Genomic DNA, 23,402 nt, shown 5'->3' on the forward strand with positions numbered 1-23,402 from the left:
TGCATGTCCATCTCAGGCTTTCTTCCCTTTTCCAGTGGAGTGCCCCCAGAAGGTCATATTCTACCATTTTGTCTCTTAATGCGTATGCCCAGGAAGTTGCTTCTCCGTGACATCGGCATTCAGTTAACACTTTAATGTTAACAGCTGTGGATCACCTGAAGCCTGTCTCTCCTGGCTCTGGCCACATTTTTTAGAGAGGCAGAATGATAATTGTTGAACCATCACCTGACATCCTAGTGGGTGGCGGAGAAAAGCCCTCTCCACCCTCACTCATGTCTGTCTAACTACCTGTAACAAGAAGATAAAATGAGACCCCCGATGTCCTTGTTTCTGCAGTCTATTAGCACCTTCAGACAGAACCATCCCTAGGCACATGCATTTTTACTATGAATGGCATGTTAGGAATACAGAGAGAGTACAACCTGAAGAGGTAGAATGGGGACTTGTGACTTCAATAGAAAAGAATTGCTTCCATTTTTAACATTGGGGATTAGGATAGTTTTGCTTCTGTAGTATGTGCAACTGGGCTTGACTTAGATTATTCCAGACTGTGGGGGAGGAGGAGGTCTTTACTTCCAAGAACTGTCTGAAGAACAGAGAACTCTCCCTGGAACATGATTTTTTAAAAGCCTTCTAGAAGGAAAAGACCTCTCTGGTGACATCAAAGGGCTTCCTCATTCTAATCCATAAAGAAGTTCAGTTGAAGTGAATAGAAGTTCCTCCATGGCCTGAGATTGTAACATTACTTTTTTCCTCAATTACATAGAAAGCAAAAAGTGATAATTTGGATTCTTTAATTTTTTAAGCACAAAAGTACTAAGTACAGTATTTCCTGACCCTTGCCTCTGAGTGGGTTAATGAGGGGAGGGCACTGGTGAGAAAGAAGTATATAGAGTACTGTCTGTGACCAAGAAGTTCTCCATTCTCATAAGGTTGAATTTGATCATTCTATTAATAATAAGTGCTAAAGTCTGGAATACGTCTTCTATTGTCCTACATTTGTTAAAATTGTTCATCTGTGCTCTCTTGCTACTCATGAAAATGACAGTGAAAAATAGCTATCCATTAACACAAAAGCAAAATGTGATGCAGTAATGATGCTTGAAGCTTCCTGCAATGTTAGAGTTTTTAGAAATCATTAATAATAAATTACCAGCAATGCAATGGGCAGCTGATAACTCCTTTCTTTGGTAGGTAGAACTCTCCATTATAAAATAGTAATACACTAAGTCATATGCCATAGCCTTCAGCAATTTTCTTAAAGTTATTTTACTTTAAGACCAGTGTTGTCAACACTGAATTCATTTTACAGATAAGAAAACTGAGGCTATTTTACTCAATGATAATGTCAGAATGACTCAGAATATTGTAATTGAAATCACTAGCTTAGTTCCAGATTTAAATTAAGGCCTCTCTCATATTTGTAAATGTGACAGGCACCAGGAGAGATCATTGGTTAATGAGTGGAGGGTGGAGTGGAGATAGGGTTTCATTAATCACAAACTGTAGGCCATATTTCTCAATGTGTGGTTTGGGGCCATATGGGGAGTAAGAAAACATACTCTTGGAGGAAAGGAAACAAACATAAAGCTTGCAAACAGGATGGCAAAACACCCTTGAGTCAAAGACCCTTGTTTATCAGCTCAAGGGCTCAATACTCAGTTATCAGTGCGTAGCAGGGTCCAAGGCATGCAGCAAGTCCAAACATACTCTGAGATGCTTCCCTCCTCTCATTTCCCTTAGTTCCATTCAGCAATTATCCAAGAACCTGATGGCTTCCTTTTTATGACAGAGTCTGCAAGAATACGAAAGCGAAATAAAAATGGCCATCCAATTCCCAGAGCCCACATCCAATTCCCAGAGCCCACAAAGAGGGACTTCACGAAGGATAGTTCTGTCCGGTGCTATCATCCAACACTTTACCTTTGTAATATGTGAAATCAGTCTGTTAGATAAAGATTAGCTCACACACTCAGTTCTTTTTTCTGAAGAAGAACTCATAGGAAAATGAATTCTGAAATATAAATTGTGTGACTTTTGGTAGGACACTTCCCTCTGTGCCTTTGTTTCCTTATAGATAATGGGAGGTGGAAGGATTAAAATAAGTCAGGATCCTAAATCACTGGCCCACCAGAGAGCAGTGGCTTAAACACGATAGTTTAAGTTCCTCCCTGCTTCAAAATTTGATGGTGCTTTTATGTTGAGTAGCATTGATATTAAGCAGTCACGGTTCATTGTTCCACCCAGTTCTAGGCTAGATATATATAGCCTGATACTTTATAGACTCCTAAGGGATGATCCTCAAACACATCAGAAATATAGAAAACCATAGAAATAACAAGTTCCTGAACATCTACCACTGCTTGTGAAATAGTTGTAAATCATTTGTCTCCAACTATATTATTTGTATAGTTACAAAATTCAGGACTCCATTCCAAGTGAGGAAGCAGATCTTCTCTTCAGTTCTGCAACTGTTGAAACTTTAGGTAGACTCAATAATAATGGCTTAGGGCAAAACCTTAAAATTCAAGCTCTTTTAAGGAAGAACACATAATTTTAACCACATAAACAATCTTACAGTCCTCATTCAAATCAGATACCATAACACATTTCTTATCAGACCTTAATGAATAGAAATTCAATTTCTTATAACTTAAATTCTGAAAGAATTAAGTGACATGAGACAGAAGAAGGAAAAATGTATTGAACAAAAAGAGCCTGATACATCCTCATAAGCTTATTGGTAAATATTTCAAAAAATAGGGAAATAATCATGAATACATGTCTTTTTTTTCTGGATATAAATAGACTTCACTTCAGGCTGCCATCTTCATTGTGTTCTTTCTTTCTCTTTCTCTCTCTCTCTCTCTCTTTCTTTCTTTTGAGATGGAGTCTCGCTGTGCTGCCCAGGCTGGAATGCAGTGGTGCAATCTCAGCTCGCTGCAACCTCCACCTCCCAGATTCAAGCGATTCTCCTGCCCCAGCCTCCCAAGTAGCTGGGATTACAGGCATGTGCCACCATGCCCAGCTAATTTTTGTATTTTTAGTAGAGACAAGGGTTCACCATGTTGGTCAGGCTGGTCTCGAACTCCTGACCTCGTGATCCACTTGCCTCAGCCTCCCAAAGTGCTGGGATTACAGGTGTGAGCCACCGCATCGGGCTGACTGTGTTCTTTCTCATGGAAAGAATTTCAAAATGACCTGCCAACAGGGTCCCAACCAGCCTGGAACAAAAGAAATGGCATCACCCACCCTGGTGTTCTAACAAGAAATTGCTTTGGAAGAGTTGATTGGCCTCTCTTTTCATATGACACCTGATTCATATCCTTGACAGAATTAATTTTCAATGAAGGGAGAGCTAGTTAGTAATTCATTGAAATGGCCCTGTGCATTGAGAGCCAATTCTCCTAAACTTGAACATCCTTGTCTGGCATCTTCCAGGAAAACAATCTTGCCTCCTTGAATGGCTTTTAACACCTAGAGCCAGGAAAATTCCCTGACACATTTAGACTCTGACTGAGGTCAACGTTCAGCACCCCACTAGCACTCCTAGGGATAGTGACACATTTTCCATCTTCCCTCTTGTTTCCATTACTCCCTGGGAAGGTTCAAATTAGGCAAGCATCAATATTTTGATGCAGTGACATGACAAATATCCACGGTCAAGGCTTGCAATTGCATTTTTGAAATGTCAGACAGAAGGGAGTAAAACAAGCAAATAAAACCAACCAAAAACACCACAAAGAGAAAATATATTAAGTGCCTTGAGAGATGTCCTATAGAACAATCTCTTATAGAAAAAAAAAAAAACTCAATATCAACATGCCTAAAACAGAATTTATTAATTTCCCTTCAAAACCCAGTCTGTGTTTCTTAGAGAATGGCATCACTGTTAAACCCACTTGTACAACCAAAGAACTAAAAAGACATCCTTGATGACTCCCTTGCCTTCAGCCAGCATGTAGAATTCTTCACCAACGCCTGTTGATTTTACCCCTTAAATATCTCTTGACTCTGACTCCTCTCCATCTCCACTGTCATCACCATCATCCTTCATCTCTAGTTACTGGTTGTGTTAGGTCATTCTTGCACTGCTATAAAAAAGTATCTGAAACTGGGTAATTCATAAAAAAAAAAGTTTAATTGGCTCACAGTTCTGCAGGCTCTACAAGAAACACAGCAGCATCTGCTTCTGGGGAGGCCTCAGGAACCATCCAATCATGGCAGAAGGCAAAGGGGGAGCAGGCACATCAAATGGTGAGAACAGGAGCGAGAGAGAGGTACGGGGGAGGTGACATACAACTTTAAATGACCAGATCTCACAAAAACTCACTATTACAAAGACAGTACCAAACCATGGGGGATCTGCCCCGTGATCCATCTGCCCCCATGATCTCCCACCAGGCCCCCACCTCCAGCATTGGGGATTACAGTTCAACATGAGATTTGGGTGGGGACAAATATCCAAACTATTATCACTGGCGAAAACTGCTGGATTGTCTAGCCTCCTCTGTTAACTCTGACCTTCTACAATTTATTCTTATGCCACAGCTAGAATAATCTTTTTCAAACATAAATCCAATTGTAATATTGCTTTCTGGATGAAGTCCAAGATCTGTACATGGCTGACAAAATTCTGAATCTTCTGGCCTGACCCACCTCTTCAGGTTGACTTTGAGCTACTTCTCTTCATACACTGTGATACACTGTGCTTTAGTCACTTGGACCTCCTTTCAGTTCTTCAAACTCATGTTTCCTCCCAACCATAGCATCTTTGAAGATGCCATGATGCCCAATGTCTAATGCTCTTTGGTTCACACTTCGTCCTCCATTCACCTAATTAGCCATTATTAGGTGAGATCAAGTGTCGCTCTCTCAGAAAGGCCTTTCTTGATTCCCTCAGTCCAGCCATGTTCATTGTTATAAAACTGTCTTTCTTTCCTTCAGAGCAAACAGCTAACGTGCAATTTTACATTCATTCATCCTTTAATCCATTGTAAGTTCAATATAGGTGGAGACCATGTCTGACTTTCTTTATCATTGTTTGTTTGTTTACCAGTTTCAGTGAGAAATATGTTTAAAAGCTTCCATTGGGATTGTGAATTTTTCGGCTTCTGCTTTAATTCTATCTTTTTTATACATTCTGAAGCTACACGATAAAACACACAAATTAAGACGATTTTATCAGCCTAGTGGATTGACACTTTTACAGAGGGTCCTTCTTGACTTGCAATTTACTTTGTTTAATATTAGTATAACTATGGCAGCTTTCTTTTAGTTAGGGTTTGTATGGTGTATCTCTCTCTATTATTTCACTTTTTTTCCTGTATCTTGTATTCAAGATGCTTCTCTTGTAAGCATTGCGTTATTGGGTCTTGTTATGTTTTAATACAGTCTGACAATATAAATGTTAAGAATTATTTACATTTAATATAATTGCTGAAACCCTTGGAGTTTTTTATGTTATTTTTTCCAATTTGTTTCATCTGTTCTACATTTTTTTCTTTACTTTCTTTTGAGTTAATCAAATTTGTTTTACTACTCCATTTTTTTTCCACATCTTAGCAGTTATAAATAATCTTTTGACATTCTTTCAAAGGTTATGTTAGAGATTCAACATGCATCCTGCATTGGTTAATGTATCATACAAATTTATACTTTTATCAATTTCTGTACAATTGAAGCGTATTTGAACATTTTGACTTTATCTTCTTTCTGCCTTTCAGGCTAACATTCTCATGTATTTTAAATCTACATATTAAAAATTTAAAACCTTTATAAGGACATTATTAGTATTGGCTTATATAGTCAATATTTATTTAGATTTACTTACATATTTATCTTTCTTTTACTATTCATTCTTTGCTACAATTTTTTCCTGTCATTTAGCATCACTTGTCTTCTGCCTGAGAAACTCCCTTGTGTTTATTTCCTTTACAGCAGGCATTAGTGACAAATTGTTCCAGAAAATGCAGTGTTCAAGGCTGTGGGTCCAGCCACAATTTTACTGGAAACACAGAGAAGAGAGGACTTCTTGAGCTCTATTCTGTGACTATGAGATTAATGAAATCCAGACTTCAGGAAATTCTACAGGTGAAACATCCCTAGATTTTCAACAGATAAAGTGTGAGGAGAAGAAAGGATTAGAAGGAGGTGCAGTGGATTAAAAGAGATTTACATATCAAACATTTCTTATTGGGCAAGTCTAGACTATATTGTCTAGGGATGCATATGGGGGTAATAAAGCTATAAACACAAGAGAGAGATTACAATAAAAGTGTAAAGGTTGCTTCTAGGGAAGGTGGTGCATTGTGATCAGGCTAGCACACAAGGAACGTTTCCAAGTGGCTGGAAAAGTTCATTTCTTTATGGCTGTTACAAAAGTTTCTGCCTTAAAATAATTTATTAAGCTACACATTTGTTTTGAGTGGTTTCTGTCTTTGTGTTTTTTATTTTACAAAAAAATATACAAAGTAAAAAATGAATTAGAAATTGTAAAATTTCAACTTCAGTATTTTTTGTTATCTTACTTTGGCAGGGATATTTTACACTTCAGGGTGACTTACTATTGTCTTTTGCATCCATAATTTTGGTTGAGAATTCAGCTGTCCGCCTTATTGTTTTTAAAGACAATGTGTCCTTTTTCCTCTAGCTATTAACATTTTATCTTTGTCTTTGGTTTTCAACAATTTTATTACTGTGCACCTTGGTGAAGTTTATTTGCATTTGACTATCATTGGATTCATAGTGTTTCCTATAACTGTGGCTTCAAATATTGCTTCTACCCATACTTTCTTTTCTCCTCTTTCTGACATTACGATGTCCTGAATATCTCTTACTTTCTTTTTATCTTGTTTGAATGTTTTTTCCTCTCTGTGATTCAGTCTAGATATTTTCTACTGACCTATATTCTAGTTTATTATTTCTTTCTTCAGCTATGTTCAGTCTGCTCCTAATTAATTTCTTGAATTTAAATTTTATTTATTATGTTTTAGTTCTAGAATTTCCTTCTTACTCTTTTTTATAGATTTTAGTTTTCTGTTGAAATTCTCCATCTCATCAACAACTTTCATTCATATGTTTAATAAAGTATTTAAAGTCTGTGTCTGATAACTCCAGGATCGATATAGTATCCAGATCCCCTGTGGATCTCTTTCTATTGTCTCTGAATGATTTTTGGTCACTTGGCTTATCTCCTCATATTCTAGAATATTTTTAAAAAGAATGTTGGGGCCGGGCGCGGTGGCTCAAGCCTGTAATCCCAGCACTTTGGGAGGCCGAGATGGGCGGATCAGGAGGTCAGGAGATCGAGACCATCCTGGCTAACACGGTGAAACCCCGTCTCTACTAAAAAATACAAAAAGCTAGCCGGGCGAGGTGGCGGGCGCCTGTAGTCCCAGCTGCTCGGGAGGCTGAGGCAGGAGAATGGTGTGAACCCCAGAGGCGGAGCTTGCAGTGAGCTGAGATCCGGCCACTGCACTCCAGCCCAGGCGACAGAGCAAGACTCCGTCTCAAAAAAAAAAAAAAAAAAAAAAAAAAAAAGAATGTTGGGCTTTATTCTTTGAAAAATTATAGAGATTATTTGAAGTTCTGGATGATGTTATTTTTCTTCCTGGGGGTTAATGCCAGGCAGTTAAGTGAACCAAGTCACCTTAGTCCAACCGGGCTTAAGCTGATTTTACTTTCTGTGAGAGCTGGTCTATACCTAGTTTGCCTTTATGCTTAGAGTGCTGTCCTTGAGGTATCCCAGCTGAAAGCCTAGGGTGTTTCTCAGTGCCCATCCTCATAGAGCCATGACCTCCAATTTTGTTCATGAGATTGCTGAAAACTATCTTCAGTCACTTATGAGCAGGCTAATGCCTCAAGGACAGAGTAGAACTGCATTTTGATCTTAACTTCTTTGTATTTATCTTCTGTCTGGAATGTTGTCTACTGATGCCCTTGCTGCCTTGATAGCTCTCATAATCCTTCAAGTAGTTTTTAAAATATATCATCCATTTTTTTCCCAGTTGTTCTTTGTGAAGCGTTTGTCTAATAGAAGCTAGTCTGTCATAGTTACAAAAAAAGGCTCTTTAACTACTATTTATTGATCATTTACTCAGAGGTCCTGTTATTTTCTCACATCACTCTGAGTTTTTTCTTTATTGAACTCTCTACAGTTTATAATTATTTTTATGTTTCTTTTTTTTTGACATCTGTTTCCCCCTTAGACTGAAAACTCAGTGGGTCATCAGGAATCATGTGTTTTGCTCATCACTGAATCCTTGATATCTAGCCAAGAATAGGCACTCGATAAATATTTTTAAAAAATGAATATAGGCTCTTGGTCTAAGCATTTTATATACTTTATCTCATTTAATCCTTTCCATAACCATATGAAGCAAGTATTGTTAGCTCTGTTTTAGTGAAGAGATAACAGAAAATTAGAGAGATAAGTAACTTCACGTGATCACTAGATGTAAAATGTTCTGTAAAACTCCTCTTCCTGCACACCTCATCATTATGCTTCTGCAACCTGTTACGTGCAGCCAGCTTTTTATTTTTAAATATACAGGTTATAAAGTGTGTTCCAGTTCCTTCTCTTCATTTTCTCCTTCCTCCTTTTGTTAATATTTCATGCCTTGTTTTTTTAGGCCTTCAGTGCTCATAAGCATTTCATTACCCAGTGAGCTGGAAAAATAAAAGACGATGAAGCTCACATAGCTGAGCAAGGAGTCTATGCTCCAAAACACCAAGAGGAGGGTGCGCCCTCCCCTCCCCTCAGGCCACAATTGGTAGCTTTGGTAACTAGACTCATTCATTTAAAATTTTTAAACATTTAATTTAATTTTCTTTTAAAATACACTGTATTTTTTAGAGCAGTTTTAGGTTCACAGGAAAAATGAGCAGAAAGTACAGAGAGTTCCCACATACCCCCTCACACACATACAGAGTGGTGCATTTGTTACCATCGATGAACCCACATTGGCTCATTCATTTTTATGCTGTATAAAACCATCTGGGATCGTGTGTTTGCCCAGTTTCAGCTACCTTGTGTTAAGAGTCCTCTTTTGACCTGCAGTTAAAATTAAAAAGTCTCTGCTTCTTTGTCAGCATTCATTCTGTTCTTAACACGCTGCAGTAAAGTTCACTTACCCCTGAACTTTGACCGTTCTAGCACATTTCAGCGTTCACATGCTCAAAATCAAGCAATTAACTTTAATATGCATTCTTAAAGGAAATCAGGTACAATCTCTGGAAGCCGTAAAGGATCACATTGTCACATTGAGTCTCAAATCTTTGTGATGCTGCTCACACTCACGGTGCTCTCTCCTCCTGCCCAACAGACCAAGGCCTGGCTCAGGTCCCACCACAGCTGTGAAGCCTGTTCTAACAAGCTCCATCCCACGACAATTTTTTTTTTTCATCTTTGGCATCATATCTGGTATCACACGCTCCCAGAGAAAGTCATTAACCCTCTCTGAGCTTCATTTCTCTCTTCTGAAAATGTGGATTAAAACACCTCCTGACAGGCTTGTAGATCAATTTACATGCACCCAAATGTGTCCAGCAGAGGCACAGAGCAGACAGGCAGGAAACGCCAGTACTCCCCTTCTCCTTGCCTGCTCAGGGAAGTTTTCCTGGAGGACAGGTACACAATGTGGGAGACAAAACTGTAAAACTATATGCAAATGTGCTTAGACATAGATTAAAACAAAGAAACAATACCTCTGCTATCAAGTCCTTTCTGGATTTGTAAAGAAAGGGGACTAAGAAGTTGCCGGAGCAGAGCAGGGGAAAGATAGTAGAGCTGCCAGTGAAAATCAAAGAAAAAGTGGGGAACAGAGCACCATGTGGCCCAGGAATATCTTATTAATCTCCATCCATCTCAAAGGGAAATGGAGCATAACATGGCTACTCATCAAGACAGGTAGCCCTGTGCAGTCTCCATCTACGTGGAGACTGAGCTTCCAGTCACAGTACAAAAGGACATGGGTGAGATTTGGACAGACAAGGAAGAGGAAAATGGTTTCTGAAGGGGGAAGACAGACAGATCCATAACTCTAGGGCACAAAATAAAGGTATTTAAGCATCTCACAGCACACCGAGACAATGAGCAAACCCACTCGACAGGGTCAAGTGCCTGCAAAGTCAGAAGGAAGCTGATAGTAAAGGATTTTGAATGTCTGGTTGAGGACAATGGGTTTTGTAGGGAACTACTGGGGAACTTTGAGCTGGCATATCACATGACGACTGAGATACTTGAGCAGCACACACTGCACAGGAAAGAGGCCAGAGAGCAAGTGCAAGGTTCTTACAACAGTCCTGGTAGGAGCTGAGAAGGCTTCACCTTAAATGGTTACAATGCAAATGAAGCAGAAGGAATTTGTGTTCAAGCCCTGCCTTCTAAGATATTCCCGTGGCCTCCATTTCTTCTGGATTCTTTCCCAATATCACTATATGGCAGACTCCAGGTGTTTAAATATGTTTTTTTAAAAGTTGGTGAGCATTATATGTGCTTTTTAAAATATATAAATATATATATAATATATATTTTATATTATATATTATTATATATAATATATAATATATATTTTAAAATATATATTTATATTTAAAAGTAAAAGAAAGTAATAAAATGGCCTTAATTCTGAGGATTTATTTAAAAAGAATTGTAACACAAAGAATTGGCAAACCTTCTCCCTAACCCACCATCAAAGAGAGATCCAGAATACAATATAATATAACATCAAAACCGGTGCTATTCAACTCAGGAAGCAAAGAGCATAACTATGACAACCATTGTGATTTTTCTTATATAGTAGACAGGATCAGCACAGGCAGAAAGAAACAAAAGCTTCTTAGCATTCATGAGTATATTGTTCCAAAATGCAGAAGGTGAAAGTCATGGTCATGCAGAAGTCAAGTGACCTGGGAAGAGAATTGGCCATGGCTCTCCAGGTGAGGAGGAGACAGAAATGAAGCTGGGAGACTTACACCCTTCACCCTTGCTCATGGAACCAAGCTCAAGCCTCGCTCCCCTGCTCGCAGTATAAATTGAATAGAGAAGTATCAGTGAGTATCCAACTGAAAGGCTTAAGGAGGAATATTCTGGGATGTTTCAAGATGCAGAAAAGGATCCAAACATCAGTTCTCAAATGAACGATGAAACACAGCTACCATTTGTTGAGACCCCTTCTGTGCCAAGCTCTAAATGCCCTTCTGTTGTCACGTCACCTAATTCTCACCATCAAAGTGGATTTGGGGGTGGTCTTCATCCTATTTTATATATAAAACTATGAAGCTCAGAGACCTGCAGTAAGTAGTCCAAGACCTCAGTGTAGAGCCAGGATTAAAATCCAGCTATCCCTCCCTCCAAGGACTGATTTGCTTGCCTTGTTATGGCATTGAATATTATTACACATAAGGCTTATAAAGTGGGGAGAAGACACCTTTATGCAGTGCCCGTGTTTTGTTGGCCTCATTTGAGTCTTATTTTCTAGTCCAAAACATCACAGTCCTCCCACTGCACAGCTGCCTCTACCTGGCCTGTGCCTTCTTGTGAAAAGCTCTTTGGTGTGGCTGGCAAGACTTCGGAACTGCATGTTTTTGTTGAAGAAAAAAAAAGTCTGAGTTAGGAATTTAGTCTCACTCAGACTCAGCCCTTTGGCCCGAATGCAGAGAAAGAAGTCCAAGTCCCTGAAGTCCAGAGAAGGAAGAGTTTCTGGAGCTAAGCCAGGGTGACCTTTCAACAAGAACACCCTTTATTGAGGCAAAGGAGAATCTTTGCTCTTTTGCTGAAGGTGCCCCCTCCACTTAGAAAACTGTTTCCCCCACTCTCCACTTGGCTGACTCCTGCTAGGCATTAGTAAGCCCCAAGTCAGGAGTTGCCCCTCTAGGACACTCACCCTACTACCTCCTGTGTTCCCACCACACCCGTGCTTTCCTCTGACATCACACTTGCCCTTTAGGTGACTTCTCTCCTGCTAAACTATGAGCTACTTAAGGTCAGAGCTGGTTTTACTCTGCTAAGAATCCCTAGTGCTATAAACTTCATAAATGTTGAGTGAATAAATGGACAAAAGTGGCCAATCCAAGCCTTTGTGGGGAGTATTAGAGTAGGGTTTCGATCTGGAGTACAGAGAGGGCCAGATACCTCCTACCTGACTCCAGAAACTTCCCCTCTCCTCTGTCACCCCTCAGACTTTGATGCTCTCTCAGTCATTGGTAGCAACGATACCAGAAATACTTTAGGGGAGTCACCTTTGTCTGTGAAGTCGGAGGTGTGAAAGCAGTTCAGCTCTTTGCTTTGGGTTCATGCTTCATTCTAGGAGGCTGAGAGCTGAGGCTCTGCCCTGGTGGGTTCCTAGCAGAGGAGAAGGAAGGTGCAGTTTCAGAATCCCACCTGATTATATTTATTTCAGACAGTTATGGCTAAAGGTGCTCTAGGTTGGGGAAACAAGAATCAGAGGATGCTTCCTTCCCATTCGACAGTATATATCAATCAACATGACCTTCTTGAGTTGACCGCAACATCCTGAAATACGATTTAGAGGCAGCCCAGAGAACCTGGTGCAAGCCCTGAGCTGACACAGTGCAGGATGCAGACACTGGGGAAGGAAGTTCGTCTCTCTGCAGGTAACTGAGTGTGCATAGGGTTACCTGCCCCAGTCAGGCCATGCCCTGTTCAACTTTCTACCAAATGTCTCTCCTCTGCGCCTGCTTCTGAGGGTTGGACGGAAGCCAGGTGCTGCTGTAACCATGAAGACGGGTTATTTGCTCACTTGGGCTACTCTCCTTTTGGAACCCTCACCTGCAGGCGACACCCATGCTGTACAGCTGGCTCAGGGTGGCGGTGGAGCCTCCTATACACAAAGCTCCTGTGGGGTGCTGCTGCCCTGGGCTCCCTTTTCCTTGTCTGTGTGCTCTGTCTGTTCACTCTTTACCTAAGGATTCATGAAACACATGTGAAGCAAATTGCATCAGGGATTGGTGGCCAGACAGACTCAAGGTTGAAGTCCCTGATCTTGTACTTGCACAAGTTGTCTGTTGACCCTGGGCCCTATTTTCTTTATCCATCCAATGAAGCTAAAAATTCCTACCTTGCAGGTTGTTGTGATGATGAAAGCTGTGGTTCTCAATCTTAGCTACACATTCGAATTCCCTGGGGAGCCTTAATGTGCCAATGCCCTGGCCCTACCCAATCAATCTTTGGAGAGTAGACCCAGGCCCCGGTATTTTGAAGACTCCTGGGTGATTCCTAAGCGAACCCCAGGTTGTGACCACTGGATTACAGGCAATGTGTATAACCTGAGTGGCATACTGCTTTTGGAATAGGCTATCCCATTAATAAATGATACCAATATTACTATAATATTATTGCTGCTCCTAATCTTCCTTCTGCCAAGAAAGGAAGTATGGTTATGGGGCTAAAATATCCAAACTGTAAATAACAGAGCACATATAAGTGACATCACTAGCCTCCAAGCTGCTCAGTGAGATAATAACAAGAGTGGCTTGAAGTAGCCAGTCAGCTGTGAGGACCCCAGTTCTTTAAAATACGTGCATGCCATCTCTCACGTCCTTGCCTCATCCAGCCTGGGTCTGTGCCAGTAGAAACATTTCCAGTTAAAGTCCAGTGCCTTTATTTCTAGTACTGATTGTCTCCTGGGAGACAGCTGTCAACTTGTGCATCCCAAGTTACCTTTGCTCTGCAGTAAACAGATGAGTCACAGTTGGCCCCAGCAGGTCAAGGAACAAGCAGCCCTGGGCCATCCTGTCTGGTGGCTGAGGCTACTGAGACAATGCCCTTGGTGCCTATGAAGGAGTCATAAAGTTGGGCTTGACACTCTAAAGTTATCTTAGTTTGCTGATTGTTTGGCTAGAGGGACTGGTGTTGAGCCCTTCCTGGCTGTATTAGGGCTTTGCATGATAAGCGTAATTAGGGTGAGAGGAGGCCAAGCAGCCTGCAGTGTCTGAGGCAGCAATGGGTCAGGCAGAGCAGTGCAGATCATTGACCTCAGTAGAAAACCCCCAAGCTGCACTTTAGATACCAGGTCCCCTCTTTTTCCAAACTAAAAATGCCCTGGGTGTTGGTAGCAGAAGGGCTGACTATAGGTTAATGTTGCTACGTATCCTGATTTGTGGGGCAGGGAGGGCTAGCTTTAGTTTTAAGTCAAATGTTTAAATGATTCTCAAATCTGTCTGCCTCTTTACCTCCAAACCACCCAAGCCTGGGCCAGAATCATTAAAGGATGGTGCACTTGTGCCGACTCGACAGCTACAGCCTCCCACCAGGATCCCCACATTCTCTCCTGCCTCACAGAGCAGCCGAAATGATCCAGCCTCGCCTCAGGTCGGACCATTTCACTCTCAACGTGAAACCCTTCCGTGATTCCCTGATACTTTCAGGATCAAGTCTGACCCTTTGACATGGCCTCCAAGCCTAGGTCAGCCTGACCATCATCCTCTTGCCGCCTTACATTGCTGCAGGTGGGTGGAAGGCCTTGGCTGCTCTCAACTCCAAACTTCTTTTCCTTTTAGGTCTTGGAACCACATTTGTCCACCCACCTGGGGCTCTTTCTCAAGCATAACTTCAACCCCCTTCAGTTCTGAGCTTAAACTTTACTTCTTTCTCCCTCCCCTTAGAGTTCCTCACACATGAGCCCCTTGAACTCTGAGTTTGGGATCCTAACCCTTCTTAGGTTTTATTATTACCCCTTGCCTAACCAGAATCTAAGTTCCACGAAGGAGGGACCCCATCCATACTCCCCATGCCAGTGAATACATTTCACGTAAACCCTGAAAGTATTTGCCAGTGATAAGGTAAAAGCAGTGGGTTCACAAAGGACAATACCATTTGCAGAAGAAGCACCATGTAGCAATGAAAACCCAAATGGTTACTCAGATTATGTGAGGGCCACAGTCATGGGCAAGGTCCCTGTCACGTGTAAGAGACAATGTGAGTTATTTTATCTACATGAAATATGCCTTTTTTTTGGTAATTGTCATTTTTTCAAAGAACTTTTTGCTAGGCTATCGAAAAGGTGAACAACTCAGGAAAATGGGCATTGTAGTTGATGGTTATTTAGCACTACAGTGTGCCAGGTCCAACAACCTTATGAAGTAGGTGCTATTATTACTGCCATTTAGTGAATAGGGAAACTGAGATGCATAGGAAATTAAGTAATTTGCCCAGTGCTGTAGAGCTGATCGGTTGAAATTGTATCTGAAGCCAGGCACTGCTGTTTCCGGGCAGACACCCATTGTACTGTCTCCCTGTGGAACTGCAGACCACCTTCCAACACTGAGGGTCTTCCACATTTGCCAGAAAATACCAAGGGCTGAAGATATGCAATAGGCTTTACCTCGCTCTCTCAAGAGGTGGAGCTGGTGCATGCCTCAGAACATAAAAGGGTGGGGTTTGATTTCTCATCTTCGTGAATTATTTCTGAAGAGTTTATTGTATAATCAGTGACTAAGTAATTGTGGCCATGAGGAGATACAAAGTTGTTTCATTACAGACGGTGTAATCTTGAACTTCATGGAAAGGCCCCGGGGCTCTGTGGCTTCCCATCCGTCTTGTGATCCGGAATCATGCTGATCTGAAAGAGCACTGTGACTCTGGGAAATTTGTTACCAATGGATGTTAGCCACAAGTCCTATTGGCAAATGGACCCCAGGTGGCCTGCAGTGCCAGGCTGTTTCCCTGCCAGCCTCCCAGTCTGGCCCTAACTCCCCAATGTAAGTGAAGGGCACAATGGAAACGTTATTTTAGGCCTTTCCACTTTAATTTCATTTCCTACAAGGGCATCTGCTGGTTTTTCTTCATTTGGCTGGTGCCTCCCATATGATTAGTGGAGATCCACTGAGCAAGGGCATTGACCTACTAATTGTTAAATGCATGTAGAAGCTCTGAGGGTTCGGCTCTCAACGATATCCCAATTATTACTATACATTGTTTAGATGTTCTCTTCCCCATACTGCGTTATTGGGTTCATACTGGCTTCTAGTAGTAAAATCACTTGCTCTGTTTCTAAGCCTGGTGACAATTCTGTTGTGATTAACTCTTTCCCAACTTCTTGAACCTGAGAAATATATTATTCTATTAGAAGGAGCTCAAAAATGGTACATACATTTTTCTCTTTTATAACATACTTCTATGAAGTATCAGACATTTCATTTGCACTTTCTCATCTAACCTTTGCAACATCCATATGCATACTTATTATTATTGTGTCCATTTTATAGAGGGGAATATTGAACACACAGTGTTTGTTTTATTTTGTTTTTAAGTGACCTATCAAATGTCACACAACTAGTAATTAGCAGATTGGTTTATAAACTCAGGCAACTGGCTTCAAGCTTAACTACTTCATGCTTAACTACTGTACTGTGCTGTTCTACTTGACTTCCTTGTATTGTTTTTTTGAGTGATTTTATCTATTGTAGTTGAATCGATGACTACTTGTTTGTTTGTTCATGAAAAACATATGGTCTTGAGTAATTAGGATGTATTTCCCAGCATCATTCAATTTCCATGACACATATTCTTCCAACCCCAACACACACACACAACTGTGCACAACATACCGTTGGATTCAGACATATAAACATTGGTGCATTTTCCTTTTCATGATATAAAATTGTCCTCTTTCTTATACCCAATCACCTTACCATTTTTTTCAAGATGATCTGGAACCTGCTCTTGGTGAGCCACTTTGGAAATTAGGGGGACTTTTCTGAGACAGCAATAGTGTCTCTAATAAATATGGAATTCCAGGGAAGGTACACATAGTGTCTTAACACTGGATGGACAGTGTTTATCTCTTCAAATGGTTTGAAAGAATCCTTCAAATCTTTTTGGAACTGATTTCACTTCACCTTAGAAATCAACCACATAACACATTGGGTTGGATCAATGCATCCTCTGTATCTCTTGGAGCAGCAGCAGTGCAGAATTTTCCTTCTAAGATCAATGGCAGGCTGGGAAAATACCCAGACATTGTACCCAATGTGACAAGCAATAAGGAGTGGAGGTAAGAGATCCAGGCCAAGTCTTGGCCTCACCCCTGCTTACTTGTCTTATGATCCTAGGCACATTACAGTTTCTTTGAGGCTTGCGTTTTATTTCTTCACAATGGGCCTGACAATACCTGCTCTCCTTCTAGACTTTTCAAAGGGTGAAATGAGATGACAGCAGAAGCTGCCAGGCATGGTGATGAGCACATAGCAGGCCCTCACTAATGTGGAGTCCAAATCCCACACCTTAGCAAGGCTGGTTTAGGAACACTCCAGGGAATGTTCAACATTTTTCCTGTAAGGTAATTTCTTAAAATGAGTACATTGCTAGATCTCAGATCCCCAAATTTCCAGAATATAACAGAAATGAAGTTTCAGTCACTTCACAATGAAACCGCAAACAAACTAAATGGAAAGTGATTTGAAGACTGTCAGAGACAATAGGAAGTAGTCTCTTAAGAATCATTTTCTTTCTTCTAGATTAGGATTTGGGAGTAGATTATTTAGATTCTTTTTTAAAGTAATTTAGATTAACTTTTGAACGGTCAGACTATTTGAGGTTAAAAAGAGTGAAGATAAAGGTTAACAATCATTTGATAACAGGAAAAAAAAAGTATAAATCATAGTAACTGTAACAGAACAAAATCCATTTTCCCCACTTAGAAACAGTAACTATTAGGTGGACAGAACCCAGAGAAAACACTTTAGCAGTATTGTTTGCTGAAGAGAATTCCTGTAACTAAATCAAAAATACTATTTTCGTGGGCCCTCTACCAAGGCATAGAAATAATTTTGTTATTACAGGCTCAACTTTCTAGAGATGATTTTGTGAGAAGATTTCACAAATGGTCGTGCTTGTCTTTTAAAGATAAATGGTGATGAATACACTGAGAAATCAACTACAATCTTCAGGGTATGTGTGAGTCTCAGACTCAACACCTTCATGACCTGTTTCTTTTTCCTGTGAGAGTTAGGAATCCCTCCTACGTGTCTGTGCTGTTGCATAGAGATGAAAATTTACTTTCTGTTACGTTGGGTACTGGAACTGGCAGAGGTAGATCTCATCCCTCTTGGTCTTCTAGCCATTTGTCTTCTTCCTCTCTCTGCAGAAACGCATCAGTAGACACTGCTTTCAATATTCGGGCTTCTCAAGAGGCTATTTTTGTTGTTTGTGACTTACAACTCATTAGAAGAAGGTGAAAGATAATTCTGTACCTCCGTGGCTGTTTAACTCCTTGAGAACTGTTTGCTTATGAAATCAAGCAAGACTGGAGAGGGTGCTCTGGGACAGTGAAAGAAGCCCAGGACAAATGATTTTAATTGGCAGAAGCAGTGCTGACTGGGACCCCAGACAGCCACCTGAGACCACTATAACTTTTCTCACTGTTGCCTGTCTCTGTTCTGGTAGATGCCGGGTTGTGGGTTAGATGTTCTTTTGCTTTTAGAAAAAAAGAAAAGAAAAAAGCACCTGAAATTATCTCTGCTTGTATTCATTCATTCATCAAATACTGATTGAATGCATATTGACAGGCAAAGATCTGTGCTGGTAGCCATAGTGATCAGAGCCAGGCCCAGCGTAAGGCAAGTGGGACACTCATCCCAGGGGCATCATTTAAGGGGACACACACACACAAACAGGAATCAAGATAAATAACACCTTAATGCAATATTTTAAGAAATCAAAAGTAATGCAAAAAAAGTGTAGTAAAGACAGAATCAGTAACAGTGCTATGCCAGACCATACTAGTGCCTGAGGCAAAAGGAGAAAATTGAAAGGAAAAGGGAAAGTAGAAGGAAAAATACGGATCCTGTCTTTATTCATAATGTTGATATATTGTTCATCACAGATTTTGCACTCATTTTTTAGAGTCACATTAAAGTATTATTTATTTTGACTTTTGTTGGGGGGGGCCCTTTCAAATTCTGTATCTGAGGTAAACACCTCAGTGGCCTCACACTACTCCCAGTCCTGATGGAGATGCAGAGCTCCTGCCCTTCAGCAGTTTATAGTAATAATGGGAGTGCTACATGCACTAAAAAAATTACTGTATTCCCCGGTAAAAAGTGATACATGCAAGGAGAGAGGTTATGGATAAATAGCATAGGCACTAACAGGAAGGAGAGTGTATTTCTACGCAGGGGTCAGTGAAGGTTTTGGAAGAGACTGTGTTTAAATGGGACCTTACCATGTTCTGGTTGGAGATTAAGAGAGAGATGACTCCAGAAACCACATCAAGTTTTTAAATGAAGAAAGAAGCCTTACCAGGTCAGAATAGAGTAAGGGAGCTCACAGGCTTTAAATGGAGAAGGCGTGCCAAGTGTGGATGAAAGGGTGTGTTTATAGGGTGCAGAGCGTGTCTGGGAGTCCTTCCTGTGGCAAAGGAGAAGGCCTGTAGGGGTGGATTCATTTTACAACCACCTTATATAAACAAGACCCTTCTTTCCAGTTCTCTGGATGGTGACAGAAGCCAGTGTGTGGAAACGAGTGAATAAATCCTGCTTGTGAATGATGAAGGAGGAGCCTTGTACCTAAAAGTTATCTTCATTCATCAGGTTAAATCTTGCCTCAAAGACTGATCTCTGACCCAGCAAGCAGCATCTGCAGCGGTCAAGATGCATGCCAATGACAAAAATCTTAATGTAGAATATCAAATTTTTATAAGCCACAGTTACACAAAAGCAGAGGATAAAGCATGAATTCAGAATCTTCTACAAATTAATATCCAAGATCGAATCAGGGCTGAGCTAGAGGGTTTGATTCTGAATTCTGTAATTCATTCAGGGCCCAACCTCCTTTATTTACTACTAACCAACTTAAGGTTCAGAAACAGAGATTCTGGGAGGTTGTTTTAACCTAGTTCTCTGTTTTGAATAAGAGGAATCATTTGCGAATCTCCACTAACGCAGCTGGAGGAGGAGCAGAGAGAAGGTTCCCACTATGCAGAGTGAAAGGGAGTGTTAGCAAGAGTCAGTAGAGATCACCTGATCCACAACAAGTCAAACATAGACTGCTGGGCAAGCAGTGAATGGTCACCATTAGCAATTATTTGTTGAGTTAAGAAATGAACAGCACAAATCCTGCAGATTGTATTTTTCTAAAATCAGCTCACAAACACATAATATTTAACAGGAAGGGGGAGAAACAAGCCACCTGAAGATAAAATTGATGGCATTCTATGCTCCCAAAAGACATTCACCATCTTGCAGGAGGAGTGAAGGTATTGATTGTCCACTGGGTGACTTTACACTCACATCGTCAAAGCCTTTACCTCACCTAGAGGCTCTACTTTCTCAGAAAACCAAATGATCAAGTTACCAGATTAGAAAAACAATCTGTTTTAAGGACGAAAAAGTTTTGGCCTAAAGTGCATTGATGTACTTACTTTTAACAGAGTGATAGGAAATAGTTTTTCATAGACTCAGAGGAGGTGAGCATAGAAAGGGGGCATGGATGTTGCTAGCCCAGCAGCAGTACAGCTGTGGAATCCCTTCTCCAGGGGAGGCCCCTCAGCTACCCCAGTATGTAAAAGAAATCAAAGGGAGCTGCTCTGGCCAAAGTCAGAAAGGACCTGGAAACCTCAAATCACAGCTTTTGCCTAACCCTAAATAAGCCAGTGTAAAACCAAACAAAACAAAACAAAAAAGGAGAAGACGACGAAAAATCCTCAAGGAAGCAGAAGCTGTGAAAGTTTGGATGATTTGCTCAAAGACACACAGGTGTAAGGGATGGGTTTGGGATACAGCTCCTGACTCCAGGTTCTGGCTTTTCCTGCTGTGCCCACAGAGAGGATGTCAAATCCAAAAGATGCCATTTCCCCTTGCAGTGTGTGCACTCACAGGACCCACATGGTGTATCTGTAAGGCACACTGGAGTAATAGACGGAGGTCATTGGTCCTTGGGGATTGGGTGGTTCCAAGCCTGGCCCAGCCACCCTGAGGGGCAAGAGACATTTTTCTCTCCATACATCTGTAACTCATCCCTGTGGGGAACACAAGCTGGGAAGCTCTAGGCTAAGTAGTCTGGCTCCCTACTCTTCCAGAGAAAAACAAGAGAGGAAAAGATTTGGGCCTGATCATGTTCAAACTGTGCCTTCAGTGCTAATCATGTACTGTTTTCTACACTTGCTCAGCAGCAAGACGTCCTATGCACCTGAAACAGGGCTGTGTGCTAAACCACGTCAGCAGAAGCTGGCTGTAGGGATGGGGAAAGAGGACAGATGCCAAATGTCTAGCACGGTGGTGACAACAGGAGATACTCAGTGAAGAACAGTCTCTCCCACATCCCCACCCACCCCTAGGACTGTTACCAACAGCAGTCTTCAAACCACAAGGGGGACATCAAAGCTGACTTCCAGTAAACCAGGCTTGCTCAAACTGCTTAAGAGGAAAAAAAAAGGAACTTTTGCTTTAAACATAGCTTTAAGGAGAAAAGTTGTGTCTCTCAACTAATATAAATATATTTAATATTTGAGATGTTGGCTACAACCAACCTTAATATTGTTTTGAAACGTTCAAGCAGTAACAGACCACAGATTGAGAGATATGCAGGCTTCCTCGATGTGCCAGCTCGATTATACTACTTACTCTGTGGACTTTCTGCTCAGAGATTAACTGTGACCGTTTCATTTCATTTCACACTTTCCCATTTAAAATGGTATGTCGCTGAGCTAATGCACTTAGCATAGCCATTTCCTGTTTGGTTTTCCTTTTCTATTTAAATACTGTAAAAGATATTGCACTATTCCCTGTGTGGGCTTTAATCAGTAAGTCTAATTTTATTGGGTAAATTACATAACCAGTGACCTACAAAGGCATCTGCTTCTAGCCAGTTGTGTGACCTTAGGCAAGTTTCTTATCTTCCTTGGTCTCAGGTCTTCGTTAAAAAAAATAGGATTAATAATGCCCCCACTGTTAGGAAAATTAATTGTTGGGGGGATTGAGATAATGTGTTTACATTTCTTAGCACATAGGCCCCTTCCCAGATTCTTGTAGGAAGGTAAGAGAGTAATAATTCAGATTCTGAATGTGCTAGAACTATTCTAAATGCTTTCTGCACACTTACTCACTTAATCTTCTCAAGGACGTTGTGAGCTAGAAATTATGATTATTCCCATTTTACAGAAGAAGAAACTGGGACATAGAGAGGTTAAGGAACTTGACCCCACACACAAGTAAGAGGGGTCAAGTTCATGCAGTTGGTTCCAGAAGCTGAATTCATAGCTCTATGACTCTTGCCAAATGTAGGTTCTTAACATCAACGTTTTTGGGTGATTCCATATGTCTGTGATTCATAAATTTTTGTGAAAGAAAGCCAACTTCTCTTTTAATATAGTCAAAGTGCTGGACAGAAGTTTAATAATTCTATTGGTATAGCCTCTCTTCCCAAGAATAATACTAGATTCAAACCAAATCAGATAAATGGCTGCCCAGGCACCTTCCCCTTCTCTGCTCAGTGTCCTCTTAATTTAACCAAAGTCTCAGAGAAAACCAAAATCTGTCCTTTGAGTTTCAAATGAATTGCCTCATATTCCCACCTGAGGGATGCTTACGCCCCTTTCTCCTGCTGGATTCTAGATGGAGAGGGAAGGTGTATTTTTCCATACTGCCGGTCAAGTTCCAGTTCTTTCTGCAGAAATATTAAATCTATGTATAAATATGTGCATCACCACACTGTCCACTGTGGGCTTTCTCTAACATGTGGATCTGGATGTCAAAAATCCAATCCCTTCTCTTGATTTATACACACACACACACACACACACACACACACACACACACACGTCTTTATTTGTTCTGTTTTGTAATTTATATGTACTTTAGATCCTTTGCTGAAGACTTGGATAAATAAAGGGGTTTCTATGATACCAATTCCAACAAATTAAAACAATTTAAAATTGACGTTATGTAATTTTTTTTCCCATCAATTGGGGCCTGTACCACGTGGTTCAACAATCTCCCCACCCTTCTACCCAGATTCTCACTAGTAAAAAATAGCATACTTTCTTTTTTTTATGCAGAGCAAGTCAACTCTGTCTTTGTTCAATCTTTTCCTTCCATAACTTTCCTTAGGCTTTTTTGTTCAACTCTTTGCATCAGGCTGGCTCATCAAGGTAGGAGAAATTCTGAAGCCAGCTACTTAGATAATCTGTTTTCTTAGATGGCATTAAGATTGTCCACAACTGGAATAAGTAATGCATCTCTGAGATTAACCAACCTTGACAGTTACATAGCAAGTTTCAACATCCCATTATAATTCTCTCTCTTACAACTCAAGGCAATTGCCTCTTGTCCTTTGTTCAGAAACCCAGGGTGCAGGATTCATTAACCCTTAACTAATATTCCATTCTAGAGATTGTGGGCTTCTTGGTGTGAAAGCTGTTTTTAATTTTCTCCAACCCTTG

At 40.7% G+C, this 23,402-nt stretch overlaps 1 long non-coding RNA gene across 2 annotated transcripts in view; it reads right to left on the minus strand.

Moving 5' to 3' along the window:
• Positions 1–12,249: 12,249 nt before the first annotated feature.
• The window catches only part of LOC126940401 (uncharacterized), a 44,834-nt gene continuing 33,681 nt past the window's right edge, over positions 12,250–23,402 (minus strand). For both annotated transcript variants that reach the window (XR_007720740.1, XR_007720741.1), the window contains 2 exons: positions 12,794–12,926; positions 12,250–12,346 (listed from right to left, as the gene is read on the minus strand). This is a non-coding gene — a long non-coding RNA (uncharacterized LOC126940401). The remainder of the gene's footprint in view (positions 12,347–12,793; positions 12,927–23,402) is intronic.

The sequence above is a fragment of the Macaca thibetana genome, chromosome 17, assembly GCF_024542745.1.
Source record: "Macaca thibetana thibetana isolate TM-01 chromosome 17, ASM2454274v1, whole genome shotgun sequence".
Classification (NCBI taxonomy): domain Eukaryota; kingdom Metazoa; phylum Chordata; class Mammalia; order Primates; family Cercopithecidae; genus Macaca; species Macaca thibetana.